Source organism: Cupressus sempervirens, chromosome 10, assembly GCF_028749045.1.
Source record: "Cupressus sempervirens isolate cs-2001-9-10 chromosome 10, ASM2874904v1, whole genome shotgun sequence".
Taxonomy (NCBI): domain Eukaryota; kingdom Viridiplantae; phylum Streptophyta; class Pinopsida; order Cupressales; family Cupressaceae; genus Cupressus; species Cupressus sempervirens.
This window is the reverse complement of record NC_143127.1, coordinates 820,710,261-820,729,832: the sequence shown is the minus strand read 5'-3', so window position 1 is coordinate 820,729,832 and position 19,572 is coordinate 820,710,261. Positions and strand designations below refer to the sequence as shown.

At 34.8% G+C, this 19,572-nt stretch overlaps 1 protein-coding gene and 1 non-coding gene across 2 annotated transcripts in view; both read right to left on the bottom strand.

Annotated features, from left to right (window-relative positions):
- LOC149536466 (uncharacterized) overlaps window positions 1–19,572 on the bottom strand; it is a 156,302-nt gene that overhangs the window by 57,350 nt on the left and 79,380 nt on the right. The gene's annotated exons all lie outside the window — the stretch shown is intronic.
- On the bottom strand, window positions 17,053–17,124 carry TRNAT-UGU (transfer RNA threonine (anticodon UGU)). The gene has a single exon. It is a non-coding gene; the product is annotated as a tRNA-Thr (tRNA).

Sequence of the window (19,572 nt, the reverse complement as noted above, 5' to 3'; positions counted from 1 at the left end):
AAGACTACTCAGCACCAAGTTAGAAGAAAATGATAATGGAATTCACCAGCTCTCACTACATCAGGAAAATTTTGTAAATCAATTGAACAATTCAAATCAAGAAGTCATCCATCTAAGGATAGAAAATGAAAGACTCGTGAATGATCATAGAGAAAAAAAAGAAACCAATGAAAGAAAGATGAATTCACAAGAAATCATGGATCAATTAGCTAAGATATCTCAGAATAGATAGAAAGGCAAAACAAGATTGGGCTATACTAAACAAGGGGAGTCATCACTGCAAAGAGCTCAAAAGAATAAAAGACCTACATGCAATCATTATGGAAAAATAGGGCATACTTCAAACAAGTGTTGGAGCAATGGAAAATCAAAGTTTTATGGAAAATGTTATAGTTGTAACAAGCATGCACACAGAGCAACTAAATGCATAGAGAAGACTAAATTTGAAGGAGAATGTTTCTCATGCAACAAATAGGGTCATAAATCGTCAAAGTGTAGAACCAAGAAATGGAATCATATTGAATAAATTGCTAAAGCTATCTTTGGTTGGGTTACAACACTTGGTGTAGATGTTATTTATGTGGAGATTTTGGGCATATTGGACCAAAGTGCTTGAAGACTCACCTTAGAAAAAGAAATCCTACCAAAAGATATGTATGCAAAGAACTTGAAAATCTAGCAAAGAATTGAATCGATAGACAAAATATTGAAGATGAAAAGAAAGAAAAAATTGATACAATTAGAAGTCAAATGAAGCAACAATGGGTAAGGAAGTCTCTAGAGAATTCAAGTGAAATCAGTGAGGTCATTGACACCCAAGACAATGGATTGGATGACTCAATCATCTCTGCATGAGAATGAAAGGAGATCACTAGAGCTGTGATAAAATTCATATTCTACATCAGTTCCAATCATCCAAGCAAGATAGTCCAAACTAGCATGCACTTGGACAAATAAAAGACTCAAACCAGACTAAGTTGTTAGTTCTAAGTGAGTCACTCCTTAGATCTAACTAAGTTGTTAGACCTAACAGAATTTCCTCTTAGACCTAACCATGCATGGAAAGACTATACTAACCGTGCCTCATGACTAAACCAAGTATCTTTTACCTACCCAGGTATGGAACATTAAATGGAGCCCTAATTTAGAAATCTAATAAAAGGTAAAGATCGAAGTCTTATTTTCACCTTGATTTCAAAATTCTCTTTGAGCTCAGCATTTCTTAAGCCCCCCAAAGTAATTGTATTGCATTTCTTAAGCCCCCTAGAGCAATTTTATTGCAAATTGTTGAAGGAGATTCTTAGGTGAAGTCATCATCATGAAAATCTTCTTCAACTGAGCAGTATAGCAACATCTTCCAGTTTAAAGGTCAAGAAAGGTTTAGAAATATTGATAAAGAATTTGGAGTACACTCCTCCAAAATTCCAACTATATCTAACAATTGTAGAGGAAAAGAATCCTCAAGGTGCTCACTCTTCCATTCCTCCAAATGTACTTCTCATCCATGATATTAGATTGTTTTATCATTGGTCTATTTAGGAGTTAGGGAATCTTGAGTTGGATGAGGCCTATGTAACACTACGTGAAAATGATGTGTTGAAGCTAGATCACAAGCATCTAGAGGTGAAGGATTTGACCCACATCACCCATATGCCTAGAAATGTTTGGATCATGTGGATTAGGCTTATATTAAGAAGAGTTCATGATATGTCATTTTGGTCAAAATATTAGACCTACCCTATCACTAAGAAGATGATTCACAGGGTAATAGGGTATCTTATGATAGAGAAAGCCAATACTACTAAAACCCTAGGTTAGGCAAAACTGAGAAAGTTGACACTTGTTCAATGGGATGACAAAGGTATGAAGTTGAACAATGTGACAGAAATGGAAACCAATTTTGATATCCATGTCATTGCTCATAAAATCTATAGCTCAAGTCATGCCAACAGTGTATCATGTGAGGTAGGGGACCTGACATACAAGATTGTCAAGAAGAACTTATCATTCGACCTTGCCAAGCTTTGACATTCCTAGCTAAGAAAGAAAATGGAGAGCATTTGAGTCTCAAATAACAACTCATGTAAGTTCGGTTCACTCTTAGTATGTTTTTTCTTTTATATTTAGAAATTATTTCCTTCCAAAGGAAATGTTGTTCAGAAGAAAGACACCCCTATTCTATATCAAATCAATGAATTCATAAGTGAAAAGGGTGAGAAGTTTGATGGCATCATGGATGCTTACTTTGATAATTTCAAAGATAGGATACAAAGTAGGATTAGGATCCGTGAGTAGATTGTCAAAGATTCTGAGAAAAATATATGCTTCCTAGTCGACTATAATAGAGTTCACCTTCAGGCAGTCAGACCCAAGATAGCATGTGTTAAACCTTTATCATATGAGGTGAATATTGATGAAACAAAGGATATTAATGAGGCTATCATCAATGAACCAATAGACCCCAAGGTCACTTACTTTGGAACTTATGAATAAGCTAAGACAAGAATCTCTCTTGAGATTCAGATCTCTCAAATTTTGAAGAGAGGGAAGAAGAGGTTGGAAACCATTGGAAAGAAACTTGCCAAATCAAACTCATCTCCTACGATCACTAAAGAAAAGGGTAACGACGTAGAAGAAAAAGATGAGGAGGAAAACAAAAATGATGAAGAAGAGGAATTTCCCAAGAAGAAAGCAAAGGCCCCATCCAAGCCACCTAAGAGAGCAATAAGGTCAACTACCATGAGTATAGCTACCAAGCCAAGAAAGGAAAGAAAGCAAGTAAAGCTTGAGGTTGAAGATGAATAAGATGAAGATGAAGATAATACCCTAATAATATCTTTGAATAAGGCACCCCCTACCTTTAAAAAGCAAATATAAAATATAAGGGAAACAAGGGGTATGACAGGATTTAAATACTTCAAGTATGACTCCAGAAGTAAAGAGGACTACAAACATATTGAAGAGGCATTAGTCAAAAATATTGCAAGATGGAAATATGATCTTTTTGAGCTAAAAGGGAATGCTCATGAAAATCTTCTGAAGGTTATTTCACACTATTGGGCTAATGCAATAAAAATAGAGAAGGATATTAGAGACCACACCTTAAGAAATATAATGCCTAATCTCTATGACAAAGAAATCAAGGAGGCAATGTCAATTAATGAAGATAAAAAAACTCCAAGATTTAAAACTTTTCAAGTTTTGTCAAATAAAATAGAAGATGTTGTGAAATCCACAACAAAGACATGGAAGGACATCTTTGACATCAAGGATGAAGGAGCTCTTCCTAAGATTTAGACAATTGAAGATTCTGATACTGAGAAGATTGTAGTAGAAGTCATGGCATCACTTCCCTCCACTCCACCTAAGGCAACAATTGTGCAACAATCAATTGAGTTGAACCCAGTTCAACCTAGTAGTGAAGTGAAGACTTTCACACCTTCACTAAGTTTTGTCACAAAGGAAACTGAGCAATAGGTCTCATCAAATTCAACCAAGAAAAAGACTCCCTTAGTCTTGACCGAGCATTAGGCTCTCTTAGTCTCGACCAAGTAGCAACACCAAGAACAACAAAAGGACTCAGTTGATAAAGGAAAAGTTATGGTACTTAGCTTCTAGATTAGATTGTGTTGACATTTATACCATCAATGTTTTGAATCACACTATGTGATCCATCATCAGGATGCAAGAGCAAGAAATGTAAAACAATGTAAGTTGCAAATTTAGCATAGACTCACAAGATAAAGGGACCAATAAAAGAGGGATTTCACACACCCCAAAACTAGAAAAATAATAATAATACAAGTGATGTAAAATTCTAAACAAGAAAGAACAAGGACCAAAGAAAACCAAGAACAAGTATTAAAAAGAAATGTTAGAAAAGCAATTAATAAATCCTAAGAAAATTCCCAATGAAAAAGGTGGGGAGGGGAATCAAAAAGTTATCATTCCTTCTTTAGCAGCCAGAAGAAAGGGAAAAAATAACATAGTTGATGGCATTGATATTGATGAAGAGATTGTAATCCCGAATTAGGACCAATAAAATCTTTCAACTGAAGAACTGGACATTTTGGGAGAGCTATTGAAGAAAAGGGAAAAGCAAAGAATGCTAAGAGCTGAGAGAGATAGGAGCCAAGTCTTGGAAGATATAATAAAAGAAATATTCATAGATTCTCTATCTATAGAGGTAAATGAAAAAGGTCCCCATAATTGATCAATTAGTTGATATTGTGTACAAGTTCAATGAGGATACTAATGGGCAGGACAAACTTCTCATGAAAGCTAAGAGAAAGTTTGAGAATAAAGTGCTAGAAAATGTAGCACAAAGGATAGCAATTGATCTCAAGTAGAACTATCTATGATATATTCATTAGAAAATGTCATAAACAATGTTCTATCTTTATTTGTAAAGTTGAGTGATCCCAATAACTTTACCAAGGAAATAAAAGAAAAATTGGCCAAGATTGACAAGGACTTCCAAGATAGTGCAAATCAATTGGCACTTAATCCAAGCTTCAGTTATAATCATTTTGCAAAATCTAGATTTTTAATAGATCTTCAGGCAGAATTGTTAAGGGAAGAGGCTAGAATAAGGGAAACATTGGTTGAAATTAAAGGTGTGTTACTTCCCCACATCAACATTATGCAAAAGAGGATGGATCATGCAAGGACATTAGTCAAGGACACAAATCTATCAGTTGTAGATGATATGTATGATCTATCAACAGAGATTCAAATTGATCTACATATGTTGAAGGTATTGCAAGATAATTGGGATAAGACTTTGTCCATAACTTTAAAGGTACACAATGATTTTCTTTCTCATTTTGGTATAACCTTGTAAAGTTTTGGCATTTATAACAAAAACAAGGGGGAAAGTATACAAGGAGAAGTGTACAGTAAACAAAGGGGAAGAAAGTGTACAAAGAGGAAAGCATATAGAGGAAATATGTACAACAGCAAAGATATGTGAAAAATAGTTTAAACAAAACAATTTTGAAAAACCCAAAAACAGAGTTTTGGTTCTAACTGAGTTGCAAAGTCTTTAGTGCAAACTGGTCTACAAATCAAGCATATTCTAAGGGGGAGTTTGACTGAAGAAGTTTTTCAGATATTCTATATGATAAGTGTTTTTGTCACTAATACCAAAGAGGGAGATTGTTGAACACATGACAAGATATATTGTCAGTTAGTGTCAAAATACTTAGTCATAATGGAAAGACAATTGCAACCAAGCTACTAGTTTACAGTGTTAACCAAGCTCACAAAGGATCTGAGAAAACAAATTAACCTTGAAGAAAGTTGTAGTGGCAACTGAGTTGATAGTTCACATGGAGTTGTAGTGTCAACCAAGTTGACTATGTCTACCAAGATCTAATGTGAATCAAGTCAACAGAGCAGTCTTGTTCCAAGATAATAATCAAGATGGAAAAATAGTGCAAGCTGAGTCAGAAGCGTCTCCTGAGTGATCAGTGTGAATTGAGCACCTAGTATCTATCGAGTTCCAAAGCTAGCCAACGAGACAGTGGTGACTGAGAGCTTCTAGTATCGTCCGAGTAAGACATTGACCTGAGTTACAACACTCAGCCGACTTGGTGATTATTTTTGGAACTACTCATGTTGTACCCAACTTATGAAGGAATTTATTTGGATGGATATAAGGTATTTTTTTATCCAATAAAAGTATGTGTATTCATTGTATCATCATTCAAGAATTAGCGAATATAGAAGGAAAGATTTTTTGGAAGGATACAAGAATCTCAAGGAAAGGAAGAGGCTCATTTATCATAGTCAGCTGGTCAGTTTACTTCAAAGGATCTTCATCAATAATCAAAGTTCCATTTTAGAGATCAGCCCATTGATTCATCCTAATAGGTGTATCAATCCCAAATACTTTAACAAGGTGGACATAATAGTCCTTTTCAAAAACTCCTAAAATAGTACATACTTAATTGTATTGTATAAATCCTTTCACAAGGTGGACCTAACAGTTCTTATTACTCCTAATAGGATAAAATCATCAGAAGTGATCATTTGTAAGCCTTAACAAGCCAACTTTAATACTACAGTAGTGAAGCATTGTGGGTGTTATGGTGTTGTTGTTTTAATACTTTATGTTTCATACATGCAAGTAGATTAGATAACTTAATAGAGTGGCTTAAGTGATTGAAGTTTAAGTGGTTCCTGATTCACCCCCTCATCCCCTAGCTTGTAGTACATTTACAAAATTTCCTTCCTCAGTTAACACTACACTTCACTTGGTTAGTACTAATCTTAGTTAACAATGTTATTTCTTGGTCAATACTTATCATTCTTCACTTGCTTAACATGTTCTCAGTGATAACTCTAGTAGCTCGGTTATATTTAGGTTTTTTATTCAATAACTAAAATGTCTTCTTAATTCACGAGTTCATAACTTATGCATAATCTCAACACTTAATCAAATCATGTAAAAAAATCAAACCAACATTATAATGTCAAAGTCTAACTCATCAAGTACCCATTGAAATCCATACACTTAACAATACTTTCTCCATCATCGTACTTTCTTCAAATCCTCTTCATTAATCAAATGATATGCTACTCTATTAGTTTAATGTATTACCAATTCAAGCTTGACATCCATAACAACTGATATGACTCTTTCACACATGCATTATCAATACTATCAATTATGGCTAACAAAAAGTAGTTCAACCAACTTTTGAGCAATTTGACATCTTTTGAGAAACTTTACTCATGTATACTCATGGTCACTTCCAAGTGACTCAACTAATCTTAGGTCCTCTAAATACACCTAATTACACAAACTTAGACCGTAATTGACCATTCTTAACCATTATTCACATATTTTCTACCATTGGTAGGCTTGAGCCAGAATTGGCTGCTACCATCCATAAGGGTCCTTACGACCAAAATGAGCTTCTCATGAAGGCTCAAACAAACAAGGTTCAAAACATAAGGCCTTACTATGAACCATGAAATTCAAACATAATCCAAAAACAACATTCTTGGTACCCCTACACTAGCTATATAGTCTCCCATGGAGAAAAATTCCCTTTTCACCTCATCGTCATAGACCTTGGAGATGATGAAAATAATGTCATCATTAGTAACAGTCTTGGGGAGGTTGGAAAGATTTTTTTCCTACAACTCTTCCACACCCCCAACATTAGATTCTAACAAAAGCTAATAAAAACATTTGGTGGCCAACCTCCCCAAAAGAGTAGTGTACAAGACCAACAATTTAGAGTTGTCCTTGAGGGTACAAATGGAATTCATTTTCTTGTGTTTACAAGAAGATATGTGGAGAAAGAAATGTCATAATTCCCCCTCCCCAAGCCATTTAACATGTAATCTTTTTTCATTTTCCATAATTTCCTTCCAATTCTTCCTAAATGCTTCTTCCTCATTGTGGAGTTCTGGGGAGAGTGCCATATTATGTTGAAGGGTTTCGAGTTAACTAGAGAGATCTTTCTTAGTCTTGAAAATATCCCCAATTATTTTTATCCAACATTTAACGTTTTATCTGATGTCAATCTTTCTTGCAACTTTGAACATTATAGAGTCCTTTACTAGAGTGGACCACCAAAGCTTTACCATCTCATGGAAGTTGGGTTGGGAAGTCCACATAATCTCATACCAAAAGGGGGCATGACAAGAAGCCTACCTACCAATCCACTTCAGTAGGAGTGGGCTATGGTCTGAAGTGGTCCTAGGTAACATAGTTAGGGAGGAATTCATACCCAAATACTAGGAGGACAAAATAAAAAACTATTCAAGTTTGACCTAGGTAAGGTGGGTTCCCTTCCTATTATCAGAGAAGATTAAAGGGTTATCTGCTAGTTTCACATAAAAGGCCAATATTAGAAATAAAGTTTGAGATCTCCCATACTACCAGAATATTCCATTTATTCCCCAAGCTTCTTAGAGGGGAACAAGGGGGAACTAAAATAGCCACAAGCATGATTCCAACCTCCTAGAGACCAAGGAAGCCCAAGGAAATGTCACTCCACAAATCCTTTTGCCCACGGTGGCCATTGGGAGTGTAAAGATTGAAACTATATCATTCATCAATGTAGGAAGTGAATGTAATATCTAGGTAGTGTTGAGAGAAGGAGAAAACATCACCCCTAACATAGGAGACATTCCAAATAGTCACAATGCCCCCTGACACCCCAACAACCTATAGGTATAAGAATAGAGAACTCATCCAAAGTTTCCCCATTAGATCATTGAAATTAGCATAGGTCATCTTAACCTCTTACAACATAAGAATTAAATCCACCCTATGATCACTAATATATAGTCTAATAGAATATTGTGTTTTTGATATGTTAAGGCCCCTAATATTCCAGGAGAGAAAGATCATTTCTTATATTTCTTATTTAGGTAGAGGGTGAATTGTCCCCCTATAAAAATCTCCCTTGTAATGTGTTTTTATCTTACATACCTATCAGAAGGTCTTCTTTTCTTTACCTCAGCTCCTTCATCCACTATTTTTACTATTTTTCTTCCTTTTGGGTCTTCCAATCAGAGTCCTCAATCACCATCTCAAGTGCCTAAGGTCCATTGGATGTAACAATTAGGGAGGTCATTTTGGGGTTGATGAGACACTAGCACTAGGTTCGGCCTCGGGCTCATCATTTTAGCATTTGTGGGAATGTGGATTTCTAAATCTTCTAACCCAAAGACAATAGAGGAATCAATAATTAGGTTAGGGAGGAGGGGTTTGACAACTAGTCAACAATACATCCACTCCCGTAGAAGCCAAAATATTTGGTAGAGGGGTTTAGATTTCTTTGTCCTTCTCTCCCAAGCCAAGAGTAGTTTTATTCTTCAACTTAAAGTTCTTTCTTTGGGGTCTTCCAGTCTACCACCATGAGACTTTTAAAGTTGCAAAGTTTATGAAACAAAGGTAGAATACTTGTAAAAAATGGTTTGATTCCAGTGGCCCAACTTTCTTTTAAGGATGATAGAGTCAAGAAGAGCCTTGTTGTTGGCTACATTGACACAAAACCTAACAAAAACTAGGCATGATTTTTCCAAGTTAACCATGTTTGTAGAGATATAGTGGCTAAAGGAGTCACCAATCCACCTAATCATCCTAGGACTCAAGGGAGATGATAGGTAATAAAACCCATATAGTTGTCATCCAACTAAGCTTGGTAGAGGGGTCAAAACTAGGCTTCCACTTTGTAAGAGTGAGGAAGTTTTTTTTCGTAGAGTTAGGATCTCGATAGAATGTAAGAGAAATCTTCCAACACAATAAATATAAAGAGGAACATACCCTTGGGTGTCATTAAGATGGTCAAATCTCCTTTGAGCTTCCACTAAATCCTTACCTATTTCCACACTATATCAATGGTGCGATAAAAGTTAAAAAATATGCCAACAAGAGCTAGACTCCAAACAACCATAGTTTTGCCAATAATAGAGTTTGGGAGGTTGATTTCAATTCCTTCATTAGTACTAGAAAATTCTACTAGAATAGATTTTAGGCTACTCTTAGGGCCTCCCACAAGTACACCTTCCAATTATAAAGTAAAGCGATAAAAATTTTAGAGCTCCAAGACAAAAGTCAAGTAAAAAAGTATCATTTAATGATGCAGGAACATCTTGCATGAAAAAAAAAATTTGAAAAAAAAAAAAATTGGAATAAATAAATAAATAAATAAAAATTGTGGAGGAGAGAGAAAGTGACGAAAATCAAAGGAGAAATAAAAAAATAAAAAGGAAAAAGGAGAAAAGAAAGGAAAAGGTGATTTCTATTTTCGAGGTGCATAGGTGGCATAATAGAAAAATAAAAAATAAATGGTTGTCATTCCATTTATCGAGGTGTGTGGGTAGAATTCTAGAAAGTTATGAATATTGTAAAAAGTTGTGGATATTATAGAAGGTTATGGAAGTTGTAGAAGGTTGTGGAGGAATTCTAGAAGGCTGTGGATAAGTCATGCATGGGGTGGTAAGTGCCTATTTAAGCAAGGCATATGAGCATTTCTAAATCAAGCTCAAGAGGAAAGCTTAAGATGGAGTAGCTTGGGAAGTAGAAGCTTTGGAAGGAAAAGCTTCAAGGTGAGAAAGTTAGAAGGTGTGAAAGAGAAGGAGAAAGTGAAGAGTGAGTTTTCCTAAGTCTGTGGACAAAGCGCCGAATGTGAGGCAGTTTACAGCAGGATTGTGATGGACTTGTGAGTTTAGACAGAGCGTTGAATGTGAGGCAGTTTACACTTGGATCTTGGATTAGGTTTGTGAGAAGAGCTAGTGACTGCGGTTTAGAAACAAGGAGGTTGCTTGGTGGCTTGCGAGCACAAGTTGAGATCTTAGAGGTTTCTACCAGAGTGTGGATCTAGGCTAGCTTGGGTTTGGATTGGATCTTGAGAGATCTTGTTGCGTTCTTGGTTGTGATTTGGTAAGGGTGGTGTGGCCCTTCGTTAGTGGTATCAAAGCGTATCTACATTAGTGGTATTAGAGCCGTATCTACATTAGTGGTATCAGAGCAGGAGATCCTAAGTGTACAAGCAGATCACCGAAGTGTGAGGCAGTTTGTACCAGGACCTTGGTTGGGTGAAGTTTATCAGAGCAGGTTTTCCTGAGTGTACAAGCAAATCGCCAAAGAGTGAGGCAGTTTGTACCAGGACCTTGGTTGGGCAAAGTTTATCAAAGCTTGTGGATTGCAGATCCATTGTCCTAGACTTGTGATGTGGTTCCTAATTGTTCGTGCGAGGTGGAAAGTTGCGATCTGACTTGCAAATAATTTGGTTGTCACAAGGAGCGTAGGAAGGATTTGTTGCAGAGGGTTTATGAAGATCTTGGGAGATGGCTCCTAGAGGATTGGACCCTAAGATGATTGCGAAAATCCATGATATAGTGGAGAGGAATTTTTCTAAGATGATTTCTCAGTTGGATGATAGATTGGCTGATCAAGTTAAGAAGGTTCATGAGAGAAGATGGCATCGCAAGGTTGAGGTTGAAGAGGTTGGTTTTGCTGATCAGTTTGTGGAGTCTGATGCAGAACCTGCAGAGCAACTAGAGGTTGTTGCTGAAGATATTCCTAATGTTGTTGATGTTGGGACAGAGGTTGGTTTTCATGATCAGTTGGTTGAGTCTGACATGGAGACTGCAGAGCATTTGGTTGTGGATGATCTAGTTGGTGTTGGTGGTAACTTGTATGTTGCAGAGCACTCGGTCGTGGATGATCCGGTTGTTGGAGGTGAGTTATGTATTGCAGAACATCTTGTTGTGAGCAATGAGCTTTCTGGTGTTGAGAGTTTGGCATGTATTGATGGTGATCTACATGTTGGTGCTGATATGGATTTTTTTGTTGTTGATGCGGGGTTTGTTGCTATGGGTGTGAATTCACTAGTTGCTGATGTGAATGAGGGTTTGTTGATGAAGAATTATGTTCAGTTTGTTTCTGGGAGTGAGCACGCTGATTGGATGAAGATGGTGGTAGATATTTCTTTTGGCATCAAAGTGTGGGACAAACTTTTCTATTTACCGGGGGAGTCTGATGCAGGAGCATCTTGCATGAAAAAAAAAAAAAAAATTGGAAAAAAAAAAAAAAATTGTGGAGGAGAGAAAAAGTGACGAAAATCAAAGGAGAAATAAAAAAAATTTAAAAAAAAAAAGGAAAAGGTGATTTCTATTATTGAGGTGCATAGGTGGCATAATAGAAAAATAAAAAATAAATGGTTGTCATTCCATTTATCGAGGTGTGTGGGTAGAATTCTAGAAAGTTATGAATATTGTAAAAAATTGTGGATATTGTAGAAGGTTATGGAAGTTGTAGAAGGTTGTGGAGGAATTCTAGAAGGTTGTGGATAAGTCATGCATGGGGTTGTAAGTGCCTATTTAAGCAAGGCATATGAGCATTTCTAAATCAAGCTCAAGAGGAAAGCTTAAGATGGAGTAGCTTGGGAAGTAGAAGCTTTGGAAGGAAAAGCTTCAAGGTGAGAAAGTTAGAAGGTGTGAAAGAGAAGGAGAAAGTGAAGAGTGAGTTTTCCTAAGTCTGTGGATAGAGCGCCGAATGTGAGGCAGTTTACAGTAGGATTGTGATGGACTTGTGAGTGTAGACAGAGCGTTGAATGTGAGGCAGTTTACACTTGGATCTTGGATTAGGTTTGTGAGAAGAGCTAGTGACTGCAGTTTAGAAACAAGGAGGTTGCTTGGTGGCTTGCGAGCACAAGTTGAGATCTCAGAGGTTTCTACCAGAGTGTGGATCTAGGCTAGCTTGGGTTTGGATTGGATCTTGAGAGATCTTGTTGCATTCTTGGTTGTGATTTGGTAAGGGTGGTGTGGCCCTTCGTTAGTGGTATCAAAGCATATCTACATTAGTGGTATTAGAGTCGTATCTACGTTATTTAAATAAATGAATCAAGCTATTGTAGCATTGGACTCTATTTGCATTTTTTTTTTCTATATGTTGTATGTATGTGATGTTGTACATGTTCTATTATGCATAAATGTTCCTTTGTGCTCTCTAATTAGGGATGGAACAAAGTGATAGAAAACAATAATTTCTATATCTATGATGTTCACCCCAAAATACTCATTTGTATCTCTTACATGATCTTTTAGTGTGGTTATAAATATGCTACACTTAAGGGATGGTATTAATTCATTATGATATAATTTTGATATACACTAGAGTTATAATATGATATATTGGTCCCAAAGTTATAGATCCCTTTTGTGCTCTCTTTGTCATGTGTTTCATTTCCCTTGGTTTGTCCTTGCTTGGGGGCATCTCATAATTGAATCATCTCTTGTGGGTCTATGTATACTTCATTAAATCCATTTCTCCCATTAAGGCATTTGCAATCTCTACACTATGCTCCTTGTTTCTACACACTCATAATAATTAAATGTAATATCTTTTTTGGATGGCCAAGGAGATGATATTTTCCTTTGGATTATCCTATCATTACATTATCATGCTTTGTGCATTATTCAATGGGTATGTAGACAAATACTCCTTTTTAGATCCATTTAGATATTTTTCCTTCCTTAAAAATGAACTCCTTTTCTAGATCCCTTAACAGAGAACTATGATTTCCTTAAGGATCAATCCTCTTTGGTAGATTTCCTAATAGACTATGCTTCATTTGGTTATCCTTTTGTTGATGGTTTTATGACGATCTCATAGTTTTCTTGACTATCAATTGGACATCTTTTGTAACAATGCCTTCTCTACGTATGACCTATTATAAATGTAAACCATACTAGGCTATTTGCTCTCTCTCTCTCTCTCTCTCTCTCTCTCTCTCTCTCTCTCTCTCTCTCTCTCTCTCTCTCTCTCTCTCTCTCGTGTTGTCTCTTTTATCTTGGTTATGGATTTAACAAGGACCAAAGTCACTTGGAGGATTGGTGTTTTGTCATCTCCTTAACCTTCAAAAAAATTACGTTGTTTATCTACTTTACCATGAGCATGAGGTTGCTCTATTGGATATGGTAATTTCATAGGTTTGTGTGAAAATATTGAGACAAAGCTCAATGAGCTAGGAAGATATATGACATTTACAAGGATGGATAAGGAAAGAAAATAATTAGGGTGGGAGAGCTTTAGGATGAGTTTCTATCACAACAAAGGAAGAGAAAAGACTTGATCAAGAATTTTTGCCTATAAAGGACATTGTACAAGTGAGGATGGAGCATGTTGTTGGAATCATAACCAATGCAAAGAGCTATGATAAGAAATTTCCTCATTCTAACTAGACAAAACATTTTTGACAAATTGGTAGAGTGTGATAGTTTGTGTGATCCCAATGAGGCGACAACTGAATAGTGGAAGAATGGGCTTCTGGTTTTGAATGAAAGGTCCAAAAAGATATAAATATTTAAATTTGTTGTTTTACTATAGATATATTCATTTTTATTTTGTGAGATATTTTGGATGTAGACAAAAATATATAATCTACTCAGGGGAGTATTAATTAGTTTTGGTATGTTACAATATTTTTGGAAAATCAAATTTCTTGTCCTTTTTTTGTAGTTTTTCCTTCAATGCCGAAAGGGGAGAATGCTAGACTTGGCATTAGTTTTTGGAATAGGCATAAGAGTGATTACACTACGAGGAGACTAAGTTAAACTAAGTTCTTTAGCATAGTCTTTAATGCATTTAGCATTGTTATCAATGAGATGTGAAATTGTATCCAATAAATAAACAACATGTTCATCATTGTGGATTATCTTACTCATCATTTGTTGATCTAACCATTTCTCAAAATTTTCAAAGTATTTGTATATATTTTGCACTTTGATAGGAGGTACTCTTAAGGTTACATCTTCACCATGAGAAGAGTGGGAAGTGGGATTCTCCACAACAATAAGAATTTCACTGGTAGGAAAGTTGTATCATAAAGAATCTATTACAGGTGCTAACTTTTTAGGATAGTACAAAGGCAACTCAATCTTTAGATCATGGGCCCAAATGTTGTGGTACAAGTCACATAGACATCCTATCCCTAGGAAAATTAGACTAAATTTTAAAGGGGAATTTGGAATGAAGAAAAGATGTTGGAAGAAAAAGGAGTATTGTTGTTGAATCAAGAATTTAATAGACATAAAAGCTTGAAACTTCCAATATAAGGCCTCATAGAGCATATACTATAGGTGCTAACTTTGTAGGAAAATGCAAAGGTAATTCAATTTTCATATTGTGGGCCCAAACGCCATGGTACTAGTTGCATAGGCATCCCATCCCTAGGAAAATAAGACCAAATTTTAAAGGGGGGTTCAAAATGAAGAGAAAATGATGGAAGAAAATGAGCCTTGTTGTTGGATCAAGCATTTAAAAGACATAAGACCTTGGAGCATCTATTATAGGTGTTAACTATTTAGGACGATACAAAGGCAATTTAATTTTCAGATTGCGGGCCCAAATGTCATGGTATAAGTTGCATAGGCGTCTTATCCCTAGGAAAATGGGAACAAATTTTAAGGGGAAATTTTGAATCAAGAGAAGATGTCAGAAGAAAATGAGCCTTGTTGTTGGATCAAGCATAACAGACATAAGATCATGAAATTACCAAAATAAGGCCTCATGGAGCATCTATTATAGGTGCTAGCTTTTTAGGATGATAAAAGACAACTTAATTTTCAGATTGCATATGAGTTTTAGATTTTCATGTTTTATCTAACCAATCCTTGATTAGTTTTAAAGATAAATGTTGATCTTCACAAACTTTGGTATTGACCCTATTTATTTACCAACATAATTATGGTTACAATAGGTCTACCCATCCTTTGACAATTTTTCACACCTTCTTGTGTATTGGGATGCATCTTTCTATATGGCTAACCAATAACTATATTAAGTTTCTTTATTGATATCCACTTTGTGAAAAATGTCCTCCATAGGGTTCATCATAACATACCTTGAGCATGTCAAGCATTCCATCCTCACCAAGGCACATGTACATGACATTACCAAGGCCAACATAGACTAAATATCTAACTATCGAAGAATAAGGAAAACCATGGCACATTAGTTGTCCTTTTCATTTAGGTGACAATTGAGGAATTTATCTTGCAACCAAGTAATTTGCAATGTCTACATATGAAGGAATATGGACTATGAGGGCAACGAGATGTTCATAAAGGAAACAAGGCACATGTACATGACATTACCAAGGCCAACATAGACTAAATATCCAACTATCGAAGAATAAGGAAAACTATGGCGCACTAGTTGTCCTTTTCATTTAGGTGACAATTGAGGAATTTATCTTGCAACCAAGTAATTTGCAATGTCTACATATGAAGGAATATGGACTATGAGGGCAACGAGATGTTCATAAAGGAAACAAGGCACATGTACATGACATGACATTACCAAGGCCAACATAGACTAAATATCCAACTATCGAAGAATAAGGAAAACTATGGCGCACTAGTTGTCCTTTTCATTTAGGTGACAATTGAGGAATTTATCTTGCAACCAAGTAATTTGCAATGTCTACATATGAAGGAATATGGACTATGAGGGCAACGAGATGTTCATAAAGGAATGAATACCACTAGATAATCTTATGATGTCAACCATGAGAGGAAATATGCTACCATATTAGTGTTCCCCAAGTTTTTCCACTATAGTGATGTAGCCAGCTGACAAGTCTTCCACTCGCTATTGATTCACTCATGAGCTAGTATGTTAATGCATGGTTAGTGTGAACAAAAATACAAGCTACCCTTAAACATCACACACTAAGAAGAAAATTAAGCTTCGAAAAAATAAGTCAACTTTGACTATTTAACACTTCTAGTCTTAGAATGAGGCTTAGTGTGTGATATTTAAATCATCTGAATAGATAATGTCTTACAAAGAAAACAATATTTCACGCACAAAATATTCACAAAAAAATGCACAAATCATGGTACATGGAGAGCTGCTTATATCTATTAATAATTTAGGCTAGCATATTTGGCTCTTCTATTACTCGTCCAATGGTGAGCAACCTCTAGTAGACTATAAATTACATTTAATATTTTCAACTCAAGTATGTTTACTTGAAATGGGACTGCATTTTATGTGCACTGTGGGGGTCTGCAAGATATTCTGTTGATGTATATAGAAAATTAATTGAAAGCATAACAATGTTGAAAAAAAATCAAATTGTACAAAAAGTTACTGCAGGAAAATGTGTAATAGTAGAATGGTTGATGTGGTTTTTCCTTTAGTATAACTATCAGATGTGCAAAACACCTTAAGCTCTCAAAACTTCATACTCGAGCAAATTGCACAATTAAAAACATATTTCTGTTAAAACTGAGGGAAGCAAGAATAATGCTAAAATCAAATCTAATACATATAGAAACTTCAACACAAAAGACGCTTGAAACAAGCAGAAGCGGCTCAACAGTACTTATTACCAAGGGGACGCTATTTTTTCATAGGTCTTTGTGGGCGACACCGCTACGCCTTTCCATTTTATGGAAAGAGAAGCTTCCGTTTTTCAATGGACGTATTATAAGTATTATGTGAAAGAGAAACCTCAACTGCCTTCCAAGTGCATTCGCGTTCTCACGAAAAGAGTATCACACAACTTAGAAAATTGCCTTCACGCAGGATCGAACTGCGGACCTTCAGTTTACAAGACTGACGCTCTACCACTGAGCTATAAAGGCAATTGGACTGTCTTCAATGAGTTCTTTGTGTATCATTTGTAATTTGATTAGTAACTATATTGTTCGTATATTTTTTTTTTGTTTTAATGATTGACATAATTTACTAGCTATATACTCTATAGGAGAATAAATTATTCTATCATAGAAATGGCAAGTGACATATTAATTGAGTTCATAGAGGGAATTCATTAGTTATATATATTATGCTTAAAAGACGTGTTCAAATAATATGTGAATCAAACTTATGGCCAGTCTTAAACATCACACACAAAGGTCGAAATTAGGTTGAGAAAAATAAGTCAAACTTTGACTATTTAACACTTTTACTTTAGGAATCAAACTTTAGTGTGTGATGTTTAAGTCGTTCACAAACAGATGACTTGAGCTATCATATGTGTTCTATGTAAACTTAAATAATTGGTTTGAATAAGACTTTAGTAATGAACTCACTAGATGAAACATTCTATACACACCAACAGTCATATATATATATATATATATATATATATATATATATATATATATATATATATATATATATATATATATATATATATATATATATATATATATATATATAATTAGTCAACCATTCAACATGGGACTCCAATCACGCATCCCCTAGAAATTTAGAATGGATGATCTAAGAAAGTGAATCCCCTACTTTAGAATGATATTTTATATTGAGATGTAATGTACTAAAAACTATTTAATTACAATACAAAGTTGTGTCTAATATATCCATCTCAATATAGTTTATGAGCCCACTTAAACTTTTGGTCCATTAAAGCAGTAAAGATCAACAAATCAATTACTACTTAAATTTCTAAGACCAATATCATGACTCTCTGCACCATCATTCAAGAAAAGAAGTGCACAAGCCAAAGGATTTACTTTTTGTTGATGACATTTAAAGGACATTTATAATCAATTCTTGTGTCAATATGTTGGAAAATTTTAGTATCATTTAACTGACAAAATAATATAATGCTTAAGAACAACTATTCTATGTATTATATAAGAAAGCTAACGAGCACAAAGAGGATTTGGATTATGAGATGGTTGGATAAATCACTCTTTACGAGCATCATAAGTTTAAAACATATAAATTTCTCCACCTACAAATTTCTCTTGCCTTTGATTATAGATTGTAAGAGGAGACGATGAGGAAGTTGTAAAGACCATTTGTATGTATTCAATATTATCATCATTTTTATAGTTAACAATAAATTTTTAGTCAAAAAAATTTCAACATTTAAAACTGTAAATATAAAAAAAAAAATGCATCCCTATTTAAGAAAGGAAGTGCAAGCCAAAGGATTTACTTACTATTGATGACATTTTGAGAATATTCAAAATCAAATTCTATGTTGATATGCTAAGGACATTTAGTGTCATTTGACTACTTATGAAACGATATAATGCTTAAGAAGAATAATATTAATGTGTTATCTAAGAAAATTAGCTAGTCTAAACAATAGATTTGTAATTAGATAGTAAGGTAAACAGTTGATATATACATTAACAATTATTAATTCATGTTTTTGTCAATTTAAAAATTTCTCTTCCTCTCAATTGTATATTGTAACAATATGATCAGGATGTCATAAAGACCAATCGTATCCAATAAATTAATGTAATAATATATCTTCATTTTTCTAATAAAGATCATTTTCAATTTAAATAATAAATTTATTTTTCAACAAAAAAAATATTGTCAATTAGTTTTCTAAATGATGAATAAGTGTTCAACATTCTTTTAACTAAGAAATATTTATATGTCTATCAAGAAATGGAAAAATGTTATAAAGGGTTTGTTACAATATTGGGTCATGGAAAGGTTTGTAGGACATGCCTTATTAATAAAAGGAGAATATCCAAAGTTAAAATTTACAAAGAATCCTTGCATAAGTTGGGAATTGAACCCAAGTTTGTAGTGTGGTAAGGTGTATTTCCACCACTAGAACACCGGTATAAATAGATTTAATGTGTCATAAAGATATTTGACTTTCTTAGTTTTCCTGCCAACAAAACCATTGGAATCATAAAACAGTCTCATAACTTTAGAGTCATCAACTATGTTCATTTTGTGTCAAGTGAACAATTAACCATGTTTCATGAGTAGTGGTTCACAAGAAATCATCTCCCATCAATATGAGTGGTACACTTAGCACTCACTCACAAAGGTGAAGCATTGGACCTTCTTAAGAGGTCTCCCATCCTAGTATTTCTCTAGATCAAGTGTGCTTAACCATGGATTTTCCCAAAAATTTTATAATTTTATCATCTTCTTCCACCAATCCAAAAGTGAGAAGGTGGTGCCTAAACTAATTCAAGACTTTTAAGAAGCCATTATATCTATTTGGGCCAATTTGAAGTGTGTTTCTTCATCGAGAAAATTATGGAGATATAATAATATGTTTTTTTATAAAGTAGAATAGTTTTTTA